Raw genomic sequence first — 17,231 nt, forward strand, 5'->3', positions numbered from 1 at the left:
GGTACTAATTGCTGAATTCTAGTGCCCCCCCAGGTCTCTCTTTATTGCTGAATTGTACTTTCCAAGCGCTTAGAACAATGCTCTGTACACAGTAAGTGTTCAATAAATACGACTGAATGAATGAATGAATGAATGAATCTTTGCAGCATGATATAGTGGATAGAGCACAGGCCAGAAGGTCGTAGGTTCTAATATCGCCCCAGTCACTTGTCTGCTGGTTAGCCTTGGGAAAGTCACATCACTTCTCTGTGCCTCAGTTACCTCATCTGGAAAATGGGGATTGAGACCGTGAGCCCTGTGTGGGACAAGGACTGTGTCCCTGCCAACTCCCAACCCTGGATCACCTCTCAATCTTCTTTGTTCCCTTCTGTGCTCATGCAGTTCAGCATTTCTGGCAGAAATCTAAAAACTAGCCTGACCTCTCCCATTAAAAATTTACCTTCTTATGTTTTACCTCTTCTCACCTTTCACCTACATACCACCACTATTCCCTATTCCTTTCCATCGACTCCCTCCTGAAGTCTCCAGGGCCCCCAAGCCCCTTGTCTCTAAACCCTGGTACCTCATGAATCATTTCGCTTTCAAGGTAGAGACTATCAGAGGTGAACTTGCTCAAGGGCCACATTAACCTCCTTAGCAATCTCCTACTTCCAGATCCACAAGATCCTCCTCCTCCTCCTTCTCCTCCCCAGCTGTCTCCCCAAAAGAGGTTTCTCACCTGGTCTTAAAATCTAATCCTTCCACTATGCCTTGGACTCTTGGACGCCTCTAGACTATAAACTCATTGTAGGCAGGGAATGTGTCTATTATAATATTGTACTCTCCCAAGTGCTTAGTACAGTGCTCTGCACACAGTAAGCTCTCAATAAAAATGATTGACTGACTGACTGACTCTTCTCCTCACACTTCTTGGAAAGATCCTCGCTCCCACTCTCTTACTTCCTCTTTTATCTATCTCCCGTCTCTCATTTCCCTCTTTATTTCTGCCTTTAAACAAGCTCATCTTCCCCCATAATGAAAAAGCCATTTCTTGCCCCCATTGCACTATCAGCCTGTTTCCATTCTTGCCCAAAACCCTTGAATGGTTGTATACACCCCTGCCTCCACCTCCCCTCCCTCAACTTTCTTCTCAATCCCTAGAATTCTGGAATTTTCCCATTCATTGAGATCATGCTCCCCAATTCTTCTTGTCCTCTCAACTTCCTCCACCTAGAAACTCTCCCTAGTCTTGTTTTGACTCTCACAGTTGCTTGGTTCCCTTCCCATCTCTCTGACCATTTCTTCTTAGTCTTTTCTGGCTTTTTATTCTCCCCTCACCTTTGAATTGTAGGTGGCTCACAAGGTCCTGCTCTAGGCCCTATATTATTCTCCCTCTGCATTAATTCTCTTGGAGAGCTTAATTCGCTCATATGATTTCAACTACTTCCTCTATGTGGATGACTCCCAAATCTACCTCACCAACACTGACCACTCACCCTCCTTATAATCTTGCATTTCCTCCTGCCTCTAGGGCATCTTTTTTTAAAAAAAAAGAAATGGTATTTTGTCAAGCACTTACTATGTGCCAAGCACTATGCTAAATGCTCCTTACCTCCTTCCCCTCCCCACAGCACCTGTATATATGTATATATGTTTGTACGCATTCATTACTCTATTTTATTTGTACGTATTTATTCTATTTATTTTATTTTGTTAATATGTTTTGTTTTGTTCTGTGTCTCCCCCTTCTAGACTGTGAGCCTACTGTTGGGTAGGGACCGTCTCTATATGTTGCCAACTTGTACTTCCCAAGCGCTTAGTACAGTGCTCTGTACAGAGTAAGCACTCAATAAATACGATTGAATGAATGAATGAAACACTGGGGTAGATGCAAGATAATCAGGTTGGATACAGTCCATGTCCCTCCGTTCACAGTCTTAATCCACATTTTATAGATGAGGTAAATGAGGCCCAGAGAAGTGAAGTGACTTGCCTACATCACATAGCAGACAAGTGGCAGAGCTGGGATTAGAACGCAGGTTCTCTGACTCCCAGGCCCATGCTCTTTCCACTAGGCCACACTGCTTCTTATCTAGGTGACTCACTGTTACCTTAAACTCAATTTGTCAAAAATTGAACTCTTCATCTTCCCTGCTAAATCTTCTCTTTCTCTTAATGGTAGTAATAATAATGATAATAATAATAAAACTATAGTATTCTTTAAGTTCCTAGTATGTGCCAGACACTGTACTAAGTGCTGGGGTGGGTACAAGAAAATCAGGTGGGACACAGTCCCTGTCCCATGTGGGGTTCACAGTCTCAATTCCCATTTTACAGATGAGGTAACTGAGGCCCAGAGAAGTGAAGTGACTTGCCCAAGGTCACAGAGCAGACAAGTGGCAGAGCAGGGATTAGAATCCATGACCTTCTGACTCCCAGGCTTGTGCTCTATCCACTGCGCCATGCTGCTTCTCTTAACTTTCTTATCACAACTGACAAATACCATCATCCTCCTTGTCCCAGAAGTTCACAACCTTGGTGTCATCCTTGTCTCTGCTCTGTCATTTTGCTTCCTACATTCAGTCTGCCTCTACCTCCTACTGGCTCTATCTCCACATTATTTCCTGGATCTGCCCCTTTCTCTCCACCCAGAAGGCCACCACCCTGGTTCAAACTTTCATCACCTCCTGATTGGATTACTGCATCAGCCTCCTTATTTGGCCTCCCTGCTTCCAGTCTTTCCCTTCTTCAGTCTACCCTACATAAATTACTTTCCCCCTCTTCAAAGCCTTGTTGAAGGCACATCTCCTCCAAGAGGCCTTCCCTAAGCCCTCCCTTCCTCTTCTCCCACTCCTTTCTGCGTCTCCCTGTCTTGCTCCCTTTATCCATTCCCCCTCCCAGCCCCACAGCATGTACATACATATCTGTGATTTATTTACTTATATTACTGTCTGCCTCTCCCTCTAGATTGCAAGCTCATTGTGGGCAGGGAATGTGGCTGTTTATTAATTGCATCATACTCTCTCAAGTGCTTAGTACAGTTCTCTGCACACAGTAAACACTCAATGAATACGCTTGAATGAGTAAATGAATGAGACATATCATTCTCTTGAAACACCATTCAAAATCCATTGCTCCCTTTCTCAGAAACCTCCAATGGCTACTCGTGCCTCTCCACATTAAATAAGAACACCTAACCATTGGCTCTAAGACTCGCCAGCACATGTCTGAAAAATGGGGCAGGAGCAATGCCTCTAAAGAACAGCCCCAACCCTAACTGCCTCTCCTCAGCCACACCAAACATCCACCACTCCACCCCCCTCCGACCCCTTTCAAAGACAAGTTCCATTTGGGGTGTTATGACCACTGCAAGCAAGGGAGGATTTTATTTGAGAAGCCGTTTATGAGAAGAAAGGAAAATAAACAAGCCTGCTAAGTAAATGCCTCTAGAAATAAACCAGGAACATAGGCTGGAGAGAAAAATGAGGGCATTACTAATCTGCACCAGGTCCACACGAAGAGTCGAGAGAAGAACTATTAAGCATTCTGGCTTGAGAGCAGAGGCCTGATGGGTTCATGGGTTTCAACACTCCAACCTTCATATACAGGGGTCGGAGGTTAACACAGTGCCCGATCAGACACACAGTCACAGCAAGCTGCTCCAGAAACCTTCCAGCATGACTGATCCTCTCCTGGCAGCGAGTCTACGGCATCCCCAAGGCAACCAAGGGGCTGTGGCTCCAGCCCTCCCGAGCACATGGGTTTGGGGAGCTGTGAAGAGATCCTTTCTCTGTCTTACCCCCAAGACTCATCTGGCAACTAGAGCTGCTTCCCAAGGGATGGCCAGGAGTCCATTAGTTAGACTGTACTGAACGCTTCCTCATGCAGAACTCGTGAGGAGCACCATGGCCTAGTGGATAGAGCACAGGCCTGGGAGTCAGAAGGACCCGAGGTCTAATCTGGCTCTGCCACTTGTCTGCTGTGTGACCCTGGGCCAGTCACTTCACTTCTCTGTACCTTAGTTACCTCATCTGTAAAATGGGGATTAAGACTGTGAGCCCCTTGTGGGACAGGGACTGTGTTCAACCTGATTAGCTTGTATCCATCCCAATGCTTAGAACAGTGCCTGGCACATAGTAAGTGCTTAACAAATACCATTAAAAAAACAAACAAAAAACCTCCATCCTTTGCGCTGTGAGAAGAGACAACCCAGACACAAATATACAAACCAAATGAGAAGCACTTTGACCTAGTGGAAAGAGCACAGGTCTGGGAGTCAGAGGACCTGGGTTCTACTCCTTGCTCTGCCACTTGCCTTATGGGTGACCTTGGACAAGTCACTTTACTTCTCTGGGCTTCATCTCATCTATAAAGTGGGGATTCAATATCTGTTCTCCCTCCCACTTAGATTGTGAGCCCCATGTGGGACAGAGACCGTGTCTATTGTATCTTATATTGTATCCACCCCAGCACTAAGTACAGTACTTGGCACATAGTACACGCTTAACAAATACCCCAATTATTAATGATACATAAATAAAACAGTGACAGAAATATATAATAGACTAATATCAATCAATGGTATTTATTGTTTATTGGGTGCAGAGCACTGTACTAAATGCCTAGGAATGTACAGCCTAATAGATTTGGTAGACATGATCCCCTGTCCTCAAGGAGCTTACAGTATTTAGGGGGGACAGACATTGAAATAAATTACAGATAGGGGAAATAGCAGAATATAAAGTTCCATACATATGTGCCATGGGGTTTGGGTGAGTATCAAAGTGTTTAAGAAGTACATAGCCAAGTGCAATAGTAGACACAGAAAGGAGGGCAGGTAGTGGAAATGAGGAATTAAGTCAGGGAAGGTCTCTTGGAGGAGATGTGATTTTTGGAGGGTTTTGAAGGTGGAAAGAGTGGTGGTCTGTCAGATAAGAAGGAGAAGGGAGTTCCAGGCTCAAGGGAGCATGTGGGCAGGGGTTGGGGGCAGGATAGTCCCCTTTTAGACTGTGAGCCCACTGCTGGGTAGGGACTGTCTCTATATGTTGCCAACTTGTACTTCCCAAGCGCTTAGTACAGTGCTCTGCACACAGTAAGCGCTCAATAAATACGATTGATGATGATGATGATGATGATGATAGGTGAGATCAAGGTGTAGAGTAGATTGGCATCAGAGAAGCAAAGGGTTCAGATTAGGTTATAGGAAATCAGTGAGGTAAGGCATTATTATTACTATCATTTTATCATTTAAGTGCTTACTATATGTCAACTGCTGTTCTAAGCACTGGGGGAGATATAAGTTAATCAGGCTGGACACAGTCCCTGTCCCCCATGGGGCTCACAGTCTAAGTAATAATAATAATGACATTTATTAAGTGCTTACTATGTGCAAAGCACTGTTCTAAGTGCTGGAGGGATACAAAGTAATCAGGTTGTCCCAGGTGGGGCTCACAGTCTTCATCCCCATTTTACAGATGAGGTCACTGAGGCACAGAGAAGTGAAGTGACTTGCCCAAAGTCACACAGCTGACAATTGGAGGAGCTGGAATTTGAACCCATGACCTCTGATTCCAAAGCCCAGGCTCTTTCCACTGAGCCATGCTGCTTCTCTGAATAAAAAGGGACAATAAAAAGTAGGAGGGAGGGCAGGTATTGACAGGTATCTACTTTACAGAAGAGGAAATTGGAGAACAGACAAGTTAAGTGACTTGCCCAAGGTCACACAGCAGTCAAGTGGTGGACCTGCACTCTTTCCAAAAGGCTACGAGGAAGGAGATCAATCAATCAATCAATCGTATTTATTGAGCGCTTACTATGTGCAGAGCACTGTACTAAGCGCTTGGGAAGTACAAATTGGTAACACATAGAGACAGTCCCTACCCAACAGTGGGCTCACAGTCTAAAAGGGGGAGACAGAGAACAGAACCAAACATACCAACAAAATAAAATAAATAGGATAGAAATGTACAAGTAAAATGAATAAATAAATAAATAAATAGAGTAATAAATATGTACAACCATATATACATATATACAGGTGCTGTGGGGAAGGGAAGGAGGTAAGATGGGGGGATGGAGAGGGGGACGAGGGGGAGAGGAGGGAAGGGGCTCAGTCTGGGAAGGCCTCCTGAAGGAGGTGAGCTCTCAGCAGGGCCTTGAAGGGAGGAAGAGAGCTAGCTTGGCGGAGGGGCAGAGGGAGGGCATTCCAGGCCCGGGGTATGATGTGGGCCGGGGGTCGACGGCGGGACAGGCGAGAATGAGGTACAGTGAGGAGATTAGCGGTGGAGGAGCGGAGGTTGCGGGCTGGGCAGTAGAAGGAGAGAAGGGAGGTGAGGTAGGAGGGGGCGAGGTGATAACTCATTGAGTGCCTTTAAGCTGATGGTAAGGAGTTTCTGTTTGATGCGGAGCTGGGTTATCAACCATTAGAGGTTTTTGAGGAGTGGGGAGTTGTGGACTGAATGGTTTTTCAGAAAAATGATCCAGGCAGCAAAGAGAAGTATGGACTGGAGTGGGGAGAGACGGGGCAGGGAGGTCGGCAAGGAGACTGATGCAGTAGTCACGGCAGGATAGGATAAGTGCTTGGATCAGCGTGGTAGCAGTTCGGATAGAGAGGAAAAAGCAGATTCTAGAGATATTGTAAAGGTAGAACCTACAAGATTTGGTGACAGGCCGAATATGAAAGTTGAATGGGAGAGATGAGTAGAGGATAATGCCAAGGTTATGGGCTTGTGAGACAGGGAGGATGGTGGTGTTGTCTACAGTGATATGAAAGTTGGGAGAGGACAGGGTTTGGGTGGGGAAGATGAGGAGTTCTGTTTTGGGTATGTTTAGTTTGAGGTGTTGGCAGGACACCCAAGTAAAGATGTCCCAAAGGCAGGAGGACATGTGAGATTGAAGAGGAGTGAGTCAAAGCTGGGGAGGTAGCTTTGGGAATCATTTGTGTAGAGATGGCAGTTAAGAATGTGGGAGAAAATGAGTTCTCCAAGGAAATGGGTGTAGTTGGAGAATAGAAAGGGACGCAGAACTGAGCCTTGCGGGACTCCCACAGTTAGGGGGCAGAAGGCAGACGAGCGGCCAGTGAAAGGGACATAGAAGGAGTGACCAGAGAGACAGGAGAGGAAGCAGGAGAGAACATGTCATTGTCCAGAGAGATGCACAATTCTGAGGGCAAATAAAGGGATTGGAGACAACCAGCCTTTTAACTGACTTAATAATTCCCTGAAGGAGTGAACTGGCTCTAATTGGGAAGTGAACATTGAATAGATTGTAGAAGGGACTTCTTTTCAAAGTAACTTGACAGTATACATTGACCTTTGCTTCTTTCATCAGAACCTGTCAGATCTTCTTAGACATTTGTTTTTAGCGCATCTGGGTGACCTTTTAATCAGATGTCAGTGTTTATAAGACTCCTCTTCAGTTAAACTGCAGCCATAGAAGAAAGGTGTAAGTCAGCTGAAGAAATGTGAATTCGGTTATAGGACATCTGTAAATCTCCTCAATCTCATGTCTAAGAAGGATAAGGAAGTCCAGGACCATTTTCATTGCTTTCTAATGACTGTCTTTATCATCTGTTTTTGAAAATGTATGGCAGAAATCAAAACTATATGATGTGTTTCTGAGCTTCATTGAACTACATTTGAACATAGAAAAATCATATTAAAACTGTGTCACAACAAAAATATTGGGTATAATAAAATTGCCTATGTGGGAGGCAGGGTGTGGGACAACATAAATCCCTGAGCTAGCTGCTTGTCCTGTAGGCTGGGTCCAGTAATAAAAAAAAATCAGTTCTTCACCAGAGTGGGTTGCTTAAATAATGGCAAGTTGTGGAGGGCTTGTACTTAGTAACAGTAATTGCATTTATCGATCACCCACAGTACCCACTGTACTATACCCATGGGAAGTACAAAACAATGAAGTGACACAAACCCTGCCCACAAAGAGCTTACACTCTAAGAGGGGAGGCTGACGTACAAATATTTACAAAGAGGGTAAGCTCCTTATTTCTCTTAGCCTCCCTCCCCTATGTTGACTATGCACTTGGCCATGTAATACTTAAGCTCTGATACTCACTCCAGCCCCACAGTACTTATATAAATATTCTTATACCCCATTTCCCCTCTCCATAATCTATTTTAATGTCTGGCTCCTCCTTTAGACTGTAAGTTCCTTGGGGGGCATGGACCATGTCTACCAACTGTGTTGTATTGTACTTTCTAAATGGTTAGTATGGTGCTCTGCACGTAATAATAATAATGCTGGTATTTGTTAGGCACTTACTATGTACCAAGCACTGTTCTAAGTGCAGGGGTAGATACAAGGTAGTCAGGTTGTCCCACGTGGAGCTCACATTCTTAATATCCATTTTACAGATGAGGGAACTGAGGCACAGAGAAGACCAGGGTCACACAGCAGACAAGTGGCAGAGACAGGATTAGAACCCATGTCCTCTGACTCCCAAGCCCATGCTCATTCCACGAAGAAGAGGCAAAAAAAAAAATAATTTAAAATAATTCACTGGACTGTCCTCTGCTGGGTCAGTTTCCCCCACTTTTCTGTTATATTTTTTGTTTTTATTTCTGTCATATTTCTTGGGAATTTCCCTTGAATTTTTTTTTCTTTTAAAAACGTCACACTACAACAGCCAAGGAATTAAATGCTTCAGTTTACTTTCCCTTGCAGCACTTATGTGCATCTTATACAATAATCCCTTTATATTCATAAGGAATTGATTACAGAAACCTCCCCTACCCAGTGAGGTGAAACCAAGAATATCACCTGGGCCTGATGGCCGCTGCATTTAAAAGAGTGGAGAGATTATAGTACAATTTATGGCAGTCTGAACTTTCCTAGGGAGGGTGGGATGAAAGGGGACAAGGCAGCCACAGGTGCAAGCAACTAGAGAAAGAGTAGATGCAGGGGCTGAGGGAGGGGATGAGGGCCCACTGCTGCCATTCTATGGATAACAAAGAAAAAAATCCACAAATGTCAGGGGAATATCTGTAATTTACTGTCTTTTTACTAGACAAGCTCCTTGAGGGAAGGGATTGTGTCTATTAATTCTATTGTACATTCCCAAGCACTTAGTGCAGTCATGGAAGGCATTCAAATACTATTGATTGATTCAGTTGCAATCTATATTTCTTTAATTCACATAATTTGAAAAGTGACATTCCTATTCAACGTGCTTCGTTCAGTATCTTCATGTAGCAATGGAGGTGCTCCTATTTTTGGAGAAACTAATTCCAAATGCTAATTTGTACAGAGTAGAAACTGAATTAATATTAAGTTCAGAAAGAGTGGCCTGAGAAATATTCAAAAGGAAATCTAAAGCTCCTATTAAACTTTCAACATTAGTACTATTGTAGACACATCTTTGTCACTTACCTATGAAATGTGGTGGGTGAAATGGAATAGGTTGACTATTCACTGAATAATATCCAACTGCTCTCTTAAATCGAGTGACTTTGTCATCTGTTCTGGACTGTGAATAAACACTTACTATATATCATTTCTATATTGGCGGTCACTGTGGCTGTGATTGGGACTGGATTCTGAGCCGCAACGAAGCAGTGTGGCCGAGTTGAAAGAGTCTAAGGACATGGATTCTAATTCCAACTCCACCACCTACTTTCTATGTGACCTTGGGCAAGTTGCTTAACTTCTCTGTGCCTCAGTTCTCTCATCTGCAAAATGAGGATTCAGTACCTGTTCTCCCTCCTACTTTAGACTGAGAGCCCATTGTGGGACTGGATGATTTTGTATCTATCCCAGTGCTCAGTACAGTGCTTGGCACATAGTAAGTGCTTAACGAATTCCACAATCGTGATTATGGATTGATTGATATAAATAATTGAATGTACAGTTAAATAAATCTACATTCATGTAAGTGCAAGGATGGGTATAATTAAGTAAGTGCTAGCTAGAGAGCTTGGAGTGGTGCTCTGTTGGATTTGAGGAGGGAGGGAGTTCCAAGATGGGAGAATAGCATGAATGAGGGGACAGAGGTGGGAGAGTTGAGAGTGAGATACAGCTTGGCTTGAGAGGAACGAAAAGAGCGAACTGGAGAGTAGCTAATGAATGAATGAATCAGTCAATCAATCAGTGGCATTTTTTGAGAGCTTACAATGTCAGAGCATCCTCTCAGGGTCACACCTGGAGAGTTTCCAGTACTCTACCAGTTTTAACTACAGAAGAGAGAGTCAAGCAGAAGCACAACTATTCCATTCCTAGCTTGGGCAGTGGCTAGCAAGTGGAAGGCAATCTGCTACAAGTCAAAACTCACCTGTGCTGGGCAGCAGTGGCACGGGAGAGAGTCGAGGGTGGAGACTCAAGTTTATGGCGCGGGAGGAGGCCTTGGTAAACCACTTCTGTATTTTTACCAAGTAAACTCTCTGTTTATATTACCAGAATGATTACAGATGAAGGTGGAGCGTTCTGGGAGAGATGCGTCCGCGAAGTCACTGTGGGTCAGAAATGACTCGACAGCGTAAGACAGAGCACTGTACTAAGCATGTGGGAGAGTCCAATACAACAGAGTTGGTAGACATGTTCCCGGACCACAAGGAACTTACAGTCTAGAGGGGGAGATGGGCATTAATATAAATAAATTACACATATGTATGTAAGTGCTATGGGGCTGAGGGTGGGGTGAATAGCGAGTGCCCAAATGGTTCAGATCCAAATGCATAGGTGACACAGATGGGAGAGGGAGCGGGGTTTAGTTGGGGAAGGCCTATTGGAGGAGAAGTAACCTTAATAAAACCTTGAAGGTGGGGAGAGTGGTGGGAAGAATGAAGAGAGCAGGTGAGTTGATGGAGTGGCTTGAAGCCAACTGTGAGGGGCTTGTGCTTGATTCGGCGGGGATGAGGAAGTCTGGGGAGGATTTTGAGGAAGAGAGAGATATGTGCTGAGCAGCACTTTGAATAGATAGATTGCATGGGTGGGGCGGGAGGGAGACGCTGGAGGCAGGGAGACCAGCAAGGAGGCTGATGTGATAGTGTGGAAGCTACGTGACCAGAGCTTGTACCAGGTGGTAACTGTTTGGGTGGAGAGGAAGGGGAGGATTCAGGAGTGCAGGAAAAACCAGCATGATCTGGTGGCAGGTGGAATGTAATAATGATGGCATTTGGAAGAACGGAGGGACAGTGAGGAGCTGGGAGAGATACTGAGGTTGAGAATTCTGGGCAGGCGCGATGTTATCAACTGTGATGGAAAAGTCAGGTGGAGGAATGTGTTTAGGGAGAATGATGAGTAGTTCTGTTTTAGACATTTTGAGTTGGAGGTGCTGGTGGGACATCCAAGTCGTGGAAGCAAGTTGGGTGGGAGTTCAGGGCTGGAGAGGTAGATTTGGGAGTCAGTTGCATAGAGGTAGTGTAGGTGGTAGTTTAGCATAAGAAGAGTAAGGAAAAGAGTAGGCTGGAAATGACTTGAAGGGGGAAGGAATAGGTTGGTTCGGGCAAGTAATTGGGGACAGAAAAAGCAAGGTTCTTTTTATCCTTTTACATGACATCGGGCAGCAAGTAAGAGATGTCTCTCTCTGAAGCTCTTCTCTTTCAGCATGGGTCTGGGGGTCAGGAGCAGTGGATTCTTTCTTCAGCTCTCCCACTGACCTGCTATGGGGACTTCAGGCAAGTCACTAACTTCTCCACAGCTGTCTCCCAATCTATATGATAGGGAGAATAATACTTGTCTCTCCTTAAGTGACATTACTGATGTGAGAATGCTTTGGAGAAGTCCAAGTGTTATACAAATTCAAGGTATTATGAAGAATCTCATAATCAACCTGCTGCCTGAGACAAGCACACATAAGATGATAATCAATTAGGATGATAAACATAGAATGGTTGAGTAAGCACAGTTAAAAATGACAGATTAATAAGTACATGGGGTGAGCTTGAGGTGATTGAATGGTGGGGGGTGGGGGGAGAAGACAGGGAGATTAATCATAGAGTGTCTCCTGAAGGTGGTTTTTTTAGGCTGGCTGAGAAGTACACTATATACTGGAAATTGTGAGCCCCTTGAGGGACAGGGTCCGTGTTTAATTCTCACCAGTGTCCTCTTTCCCAGCTCTTAATACAGTGCCCTGCACAGAGTAAACACTTAGTGAATACTATGACTATTACTAGAGTAGCATTAATCTGGGCTGGCTGGGACATGTGGGGAAGGGGGAGGGAAGGATGCTGAATAGATACAAAGCTAAAAAAGTATTTGGGGGGATTTTCTTGAGTGAACCTGGCATTCATGGATCACTGGCTCCATCTTTAGTCAGAGAGGGAGGACTGCGACTCTGGTTGCCTTTCCCGCTACTGGAACAGGTGGCCCTATTTATTCTACTGCAAGGGGCTTTATGAAGTCACACCCCTTTGCTTACAGGGTACAAGCTCTGGAAAACCAGGGGCTGAAATCAATGAATCCAAAGAAAATCAGCAGAATAAACCGGCATGTTCTCCCTGTTACTCTGTTAGCTTAGACAGATAATTTTCACCAGAGAGAGTAACTAGGGGGGTGGGAAGTTTGCCTGTTTATTTGTTTTGATGTCTGTCCCTTATACTCTATAATCCCAGTGTGGGCAGTGATTGTTTCTCATTATTGCTGAATTGTACTTTTCAAGCACTTCAGGACATCTCCATCTGGATGTCTACCCGCCACCTAAAACTCAACATGTCCAAGACTGAACTCCTTTTCTTCCCTCCCAAACCCTGCCCTCTCCCTGACTTTCCCATCACTGTTGACGGCACTACCATCCTTCCCATCTCACAAGCCTGCAACCTTGGTGTCATCCTCAACTCCGCTCTCTCATTCACCCCTCACATCCAAGCCGTCACCAAAACCTGCCAGTCTCAGCTCCGCAACATTGCCAAGATCCGCCCTTTCCTCTCCATCCAAACCGCTACCCTGCTGGTTCAATTACCGGAGATGGTGCTCAAAGTGGGTTTCTGCTTCTGCCTCACCCGGGAGAGGGGGAATGTGTGAAATGGCTGTGATAGAGAAGCAGCATGGCTTAGTGGAAAGAGCATGGGCTTGGGAGTCAGAGGGCATGGGTTCTAATCCCGACTCTGCCATTTGTCAGCTGTGTGAACACTTTGGGCAAGTCACTTAGCTTCTCTGTGCTTCAGTCACCTCATCTGTAAAATGGGGATTAAGACTGTGAGCCCCACGTGGGACAACCTGATTACTGATTACCTTGTATCTACCTCAGCACTTAGAACAGTGCTTGGCACATAGTAAGCGCTTAACAAATACCATCATTATTATTATTATTACTGGTTCATACTTAAAAAGCACAGACCTGATGCTGTTATGGCACAGTTTAGTGATGAGTCAGTGCTTGGCACATAGTAAGTGCTTAATAAATGCCATCATTATTATTATTATTATGAGTGCAGGTCTTCCTGAAGCAGGGGGATAGATGAGATGACAACTGTAAAATGACACATGCCAATCTACACTCGTTATGGGAGGGAAACGTGTCTGCTAGTCCTGTTATATTGTACTCTTCCAAGCACTTAGTACCGGGCTCTGCACATAGTAAGTGCTCAATAAATACCATTGGCTGATTCACTCCCCTACACTGACTTGGCTCATACTGGACTCCTGTGCTCAGGAGCCCAGAGCAGAAAGAAAGGAGAGAGATTCAGCAGCTTAGTCAGGGAGCAGCTAAGGGTAAAGGCAGGAGAAACTTCACAGAGTCTCTAAAATACTTCTGTCTGCAGACAGAAAGGGGGTTCCTGGATCCTTTCAAGTGAGAAGTCTGCCACCAAAGCCAAGTGTAAAAGAAACAGGTTAGGAAGACTGATATCTGAGCAATTTTTCATTGAAAGGATTGCTCCACGCTGGTGGAAATCCTACCGGTGTTATTCCAAGTCAGTTGGAAGTTAACCTAGCCCCTGACAGTTTGAATTGATTTAAGCTTTTTAGGCTGAGCATATAATTTAGATCTATATATGTAAAAGAAGAGGGGGTCACTGGTTAGGATGCCACAAGCGAGTTGGCTCACGGTTTGCAGATGATTGCCTGGGAAGGCTTTGTACTCTTCCTCATGCCTGAGTCCCACTTGCCATAGCCCTGGGTTCTTGAGGGAGCAAGTTTATGGCTAGCCACCCCTGCTGATGCTATGATTCCCAGCCACCTAAATCCCATCCTCCTCAGGAAAGCGGCTGTCGATAGGAACCACAAGCATCATTCTTTCAGCCATGGTGGCCATTTTGGGAGCCTGGAGGGTCTCCGAGCACCCCTCTTCCTTCCCCTTCTGTTTCGCCTGTCCCTCGCCCCCTTTCCCCTGACCCTGTAGGAACCTCTCTCCCTACACTGCAATACCCCTATCCTTCTTGACTCCAGGCACATTCTTTATCTCCCTTCTCCATGTAGTGTTCCGCCTCACCATCTCTGCTCCATACCCTCCCTCCCCATTGTGCCTGAGGGTGTCTGCACCTGACTCAGCATGTGTCTCTTCTTGTGCCTGTCTGTCTGTTCATGTCTGTCTATGGGGCACCCATTTTTTCCTAGTCTGTGTTTGTACACGTTTCCACCTCACTCCCTGGGTTGCCCCTAACCAGCTTTCCTGATTAATCTCAGTTCCACGGCATGGCATTTTAAGCCAAGCCAGTGATTAGGGCTGAATGTGACTTCTTGGAATTTGAGGGATTCTCAAAAAACTCCATTTGTCTAGGATGTAATGTATTTCAAATTGATCAGACTCACTCTCTCGTGCTCTGTGCCATATTCTCACGCCACTGGATAATGCCACAATGGGCCATGGATCATCCCACGCAAAGGATATGAAGTTCATTGCAAGGTGATTTTCAGTCACTCACATTCATCAAACTGCTCCTGTTGGAGGTTAGAGGGGAGAGAAGAGAAGCCACACTGTACCTTTTTCAGTTTGGATCCATGAGGTTTTCAGGGAAAGGACCCTAACTTTCCTCCTCATAACTTCCTCAGCACATAACAACACCCTCATCCTTCCCCTCTCTCAAGCCTGCGACCTTGGCGTTATCCTTGATTCCTTCCTCTAATGACAATGATAATCATAATTATGATAAAACCTTACTGTGTGCCAAGCACCGTACTAAGCATTGGGTGGACAGAATGTAAGTGGATCGGACATAGTTGCTGTCCCATGGGGCTCACAATCTAATGAGAGAGGGAGAACAGGCATTTTCTCCCTATTTTTACAGGTGAGGAAACTGAAGTATAGAGATGTTAAGTGATTTGCCCAAAGCCACACAGCAGACAAGTGGAGGAGCTGGCATTCAAACCTAGATCTCCTGTCTCCCATGCGCATACTCTTTCCACCAGGCTACACTGCTTTTAATGTACCCACAGATTCCAACCAGGAGACCCCAGTGCTGAAGTCTCCGCCCCAAGGGCTGGGATGGGCAAGAGGGGGAACAAGTGACTCCAAGAGATTCCCTGCTTTTAGCCATGTCCCTCCCACTTCCTGCAGCCAGATGCCAAGAACAAAGAGAGAGCCCTTTCTTTCAACCCCCATATTCAGTCTGTTACCAAATTCTGTTGGTTCTTCCTCCACATTTCCAGGATCCACCTCTTTCTCTTTATCCAAACCATTACCATGCTGGATCAGGTACTTGTAATATCTTGGCTTCATTCATTCATTCATTCAATCATATTTATTGAGCGCTTATTGTGTGCAGAGCACTGTACTAAGCGCTTAGGAAGTACAAGTTTGCAACATATAGAGATGGTCCCTACCCAACAGCGGGCTCACAGTCTAGAAGTGGGAGACAGACAACAAAACAAAACATATAAACCAAATAAAATAAATATAATAAATATGTACAAGTAAAATAAATATCAGTTTCTTTGCTGATCTCCCTGATTCCAGTCTCTCACCTCTCCAGTTCATATTTCATTCTGTTGCCCAGATCATTTTTCTAAAACATTGGTCTGCACACGTCTCCTCACCCCTCAAAAACCTCCAATGGTTGCCTATTCTTCTCCACATCAAGTAGAAATGCCTGTCCACTGGCTTTAAGACACCCCTCCAGTTCTTTCTCTCCTACTTAATCCACACTTTCCCCACAACAATCCAGTTTGTACTCTTCATTCCTCTCACATTGCCTCATGCTTGTCTCTCCCACCAGTGACTTTTGCTCACTTCCTCTCCCTTGCCAGATACTCCCTCCCCTTCTCAATCAGTGGTATTTACTGAGCGCTCATTGCATGCAGAACACTGTACTAGGTGCTTGAAATAATACAACACATTTGGTAAACTTGTTCCCTTCTCACAGTGAGCTTACAGTCTAGAGGAAACAGTCTCATTAGACAACAACTCTCTCCTCGACCCCCTCCAGTCTGGCTTCCGTCCCCTTCATTCCACGGAAACTGCCCTCTCAAAGGTCACCAATGACCTCCTGCTTGCCAAATCCAACGGCTCCTACTCGGTCCTAATCCTCCTCGACCTCTCAGCTGCCTTTGACACTGTGGACCACCCCCTTCTCCTCCACACGTTATCTGACCTTGGCTTCACAGACTCCGTCCTCTCCTGGTTCTCCTCTTATCTCTCCGGTCGTTCTTTCTCAGTCTCTTTTGCAGGCTCCTCCTCCCCCTCCCATCCTCTTATGGTGGGGGTTCCCCAAGGTTCAGTGCTTGGTCCCCTTCTGTTCTCAATATACACTCACTCCCTTGGTGACCTCATTCGCTCCCACGGCTTCAACTATCATCTCTACGCTGATGACACCCAGATCTACATCTCTGCCCCTGCTCTCTCCCCCTCCCTCCAGGCTCGCATCTCCTCCTGCCTTCAGGACATCTCCATCTGGATGTCCGCCCGCCACCTAAAGCTCAACATGTCGAAGACTGAGCTCCTTGTCTTCCCTCCCAAACCTTGTCCTCTCCCTGACTTTCCCATCTCTGTTGACGGCACTACCATCCTTCCCGTCTCACAAGCCCGCAACCTTGGTGTCATCCTCGACTCTGCTCTCTCATTCACCCCTCACATCCAAGCCGTCACCAAAACCTGCCGGTCTCAGCTCCGCAACATTGCCAAGATCCGCCCTTTCCTCTCCATCCAAACTGCTACCCTGCTCATTCAAGCTCTCATCCTATCCCGTCTGGACTACTGCACTAGCCTTCTCTCTGATCTCCCATCCTCGTGTCTCTCTCCACTTCAATCCATACTTCATGCTGCTGCCCGGATTATCTTTGTCCAGAAACGCTCTGGACATATTACTCCCCTCCTCAAAAACCTCCAATGGCTACCGATCAATCTGCGCATCAGGCAGAAACTC

The 17,231-nt window shown here is 45.5% G+C and overlaps 1 non-coding gene across 1 annotated transcript; it reads left to right on the forward strand.

Moving 5' to 3' along the window:
- Positions 1-10,116: 10,116 nt before the first annotated feature.
- On the forward strand, positions 10,117-10,254 carry LOC119920637. The gene has a single exon (XR_005448368.1). It is a non-coding gene; the product is annotated as a small nucleolar RNA SNORA7 (small nucleolar RNA).
- The last annotated feature ends 6,977 nt before the right edge of the window (positions 10,255-17,231 follow it).

This window comes from Tachyglossus aculeatus, chromosome X1 (genome assembly GCF_015852505.1).
Source record: "Tachyglossus aculeatus isolate mTacAcu1 chromosome X1, mTacAcu1.pri, whole genome shotgun sequence".
Lineage (NCBI taxonomy): Eukaryota > Metazoa > Chordata > Mammalia > Monotremata > Tachyglossidae > Tachyglossus > Tachyglossus aculeatus.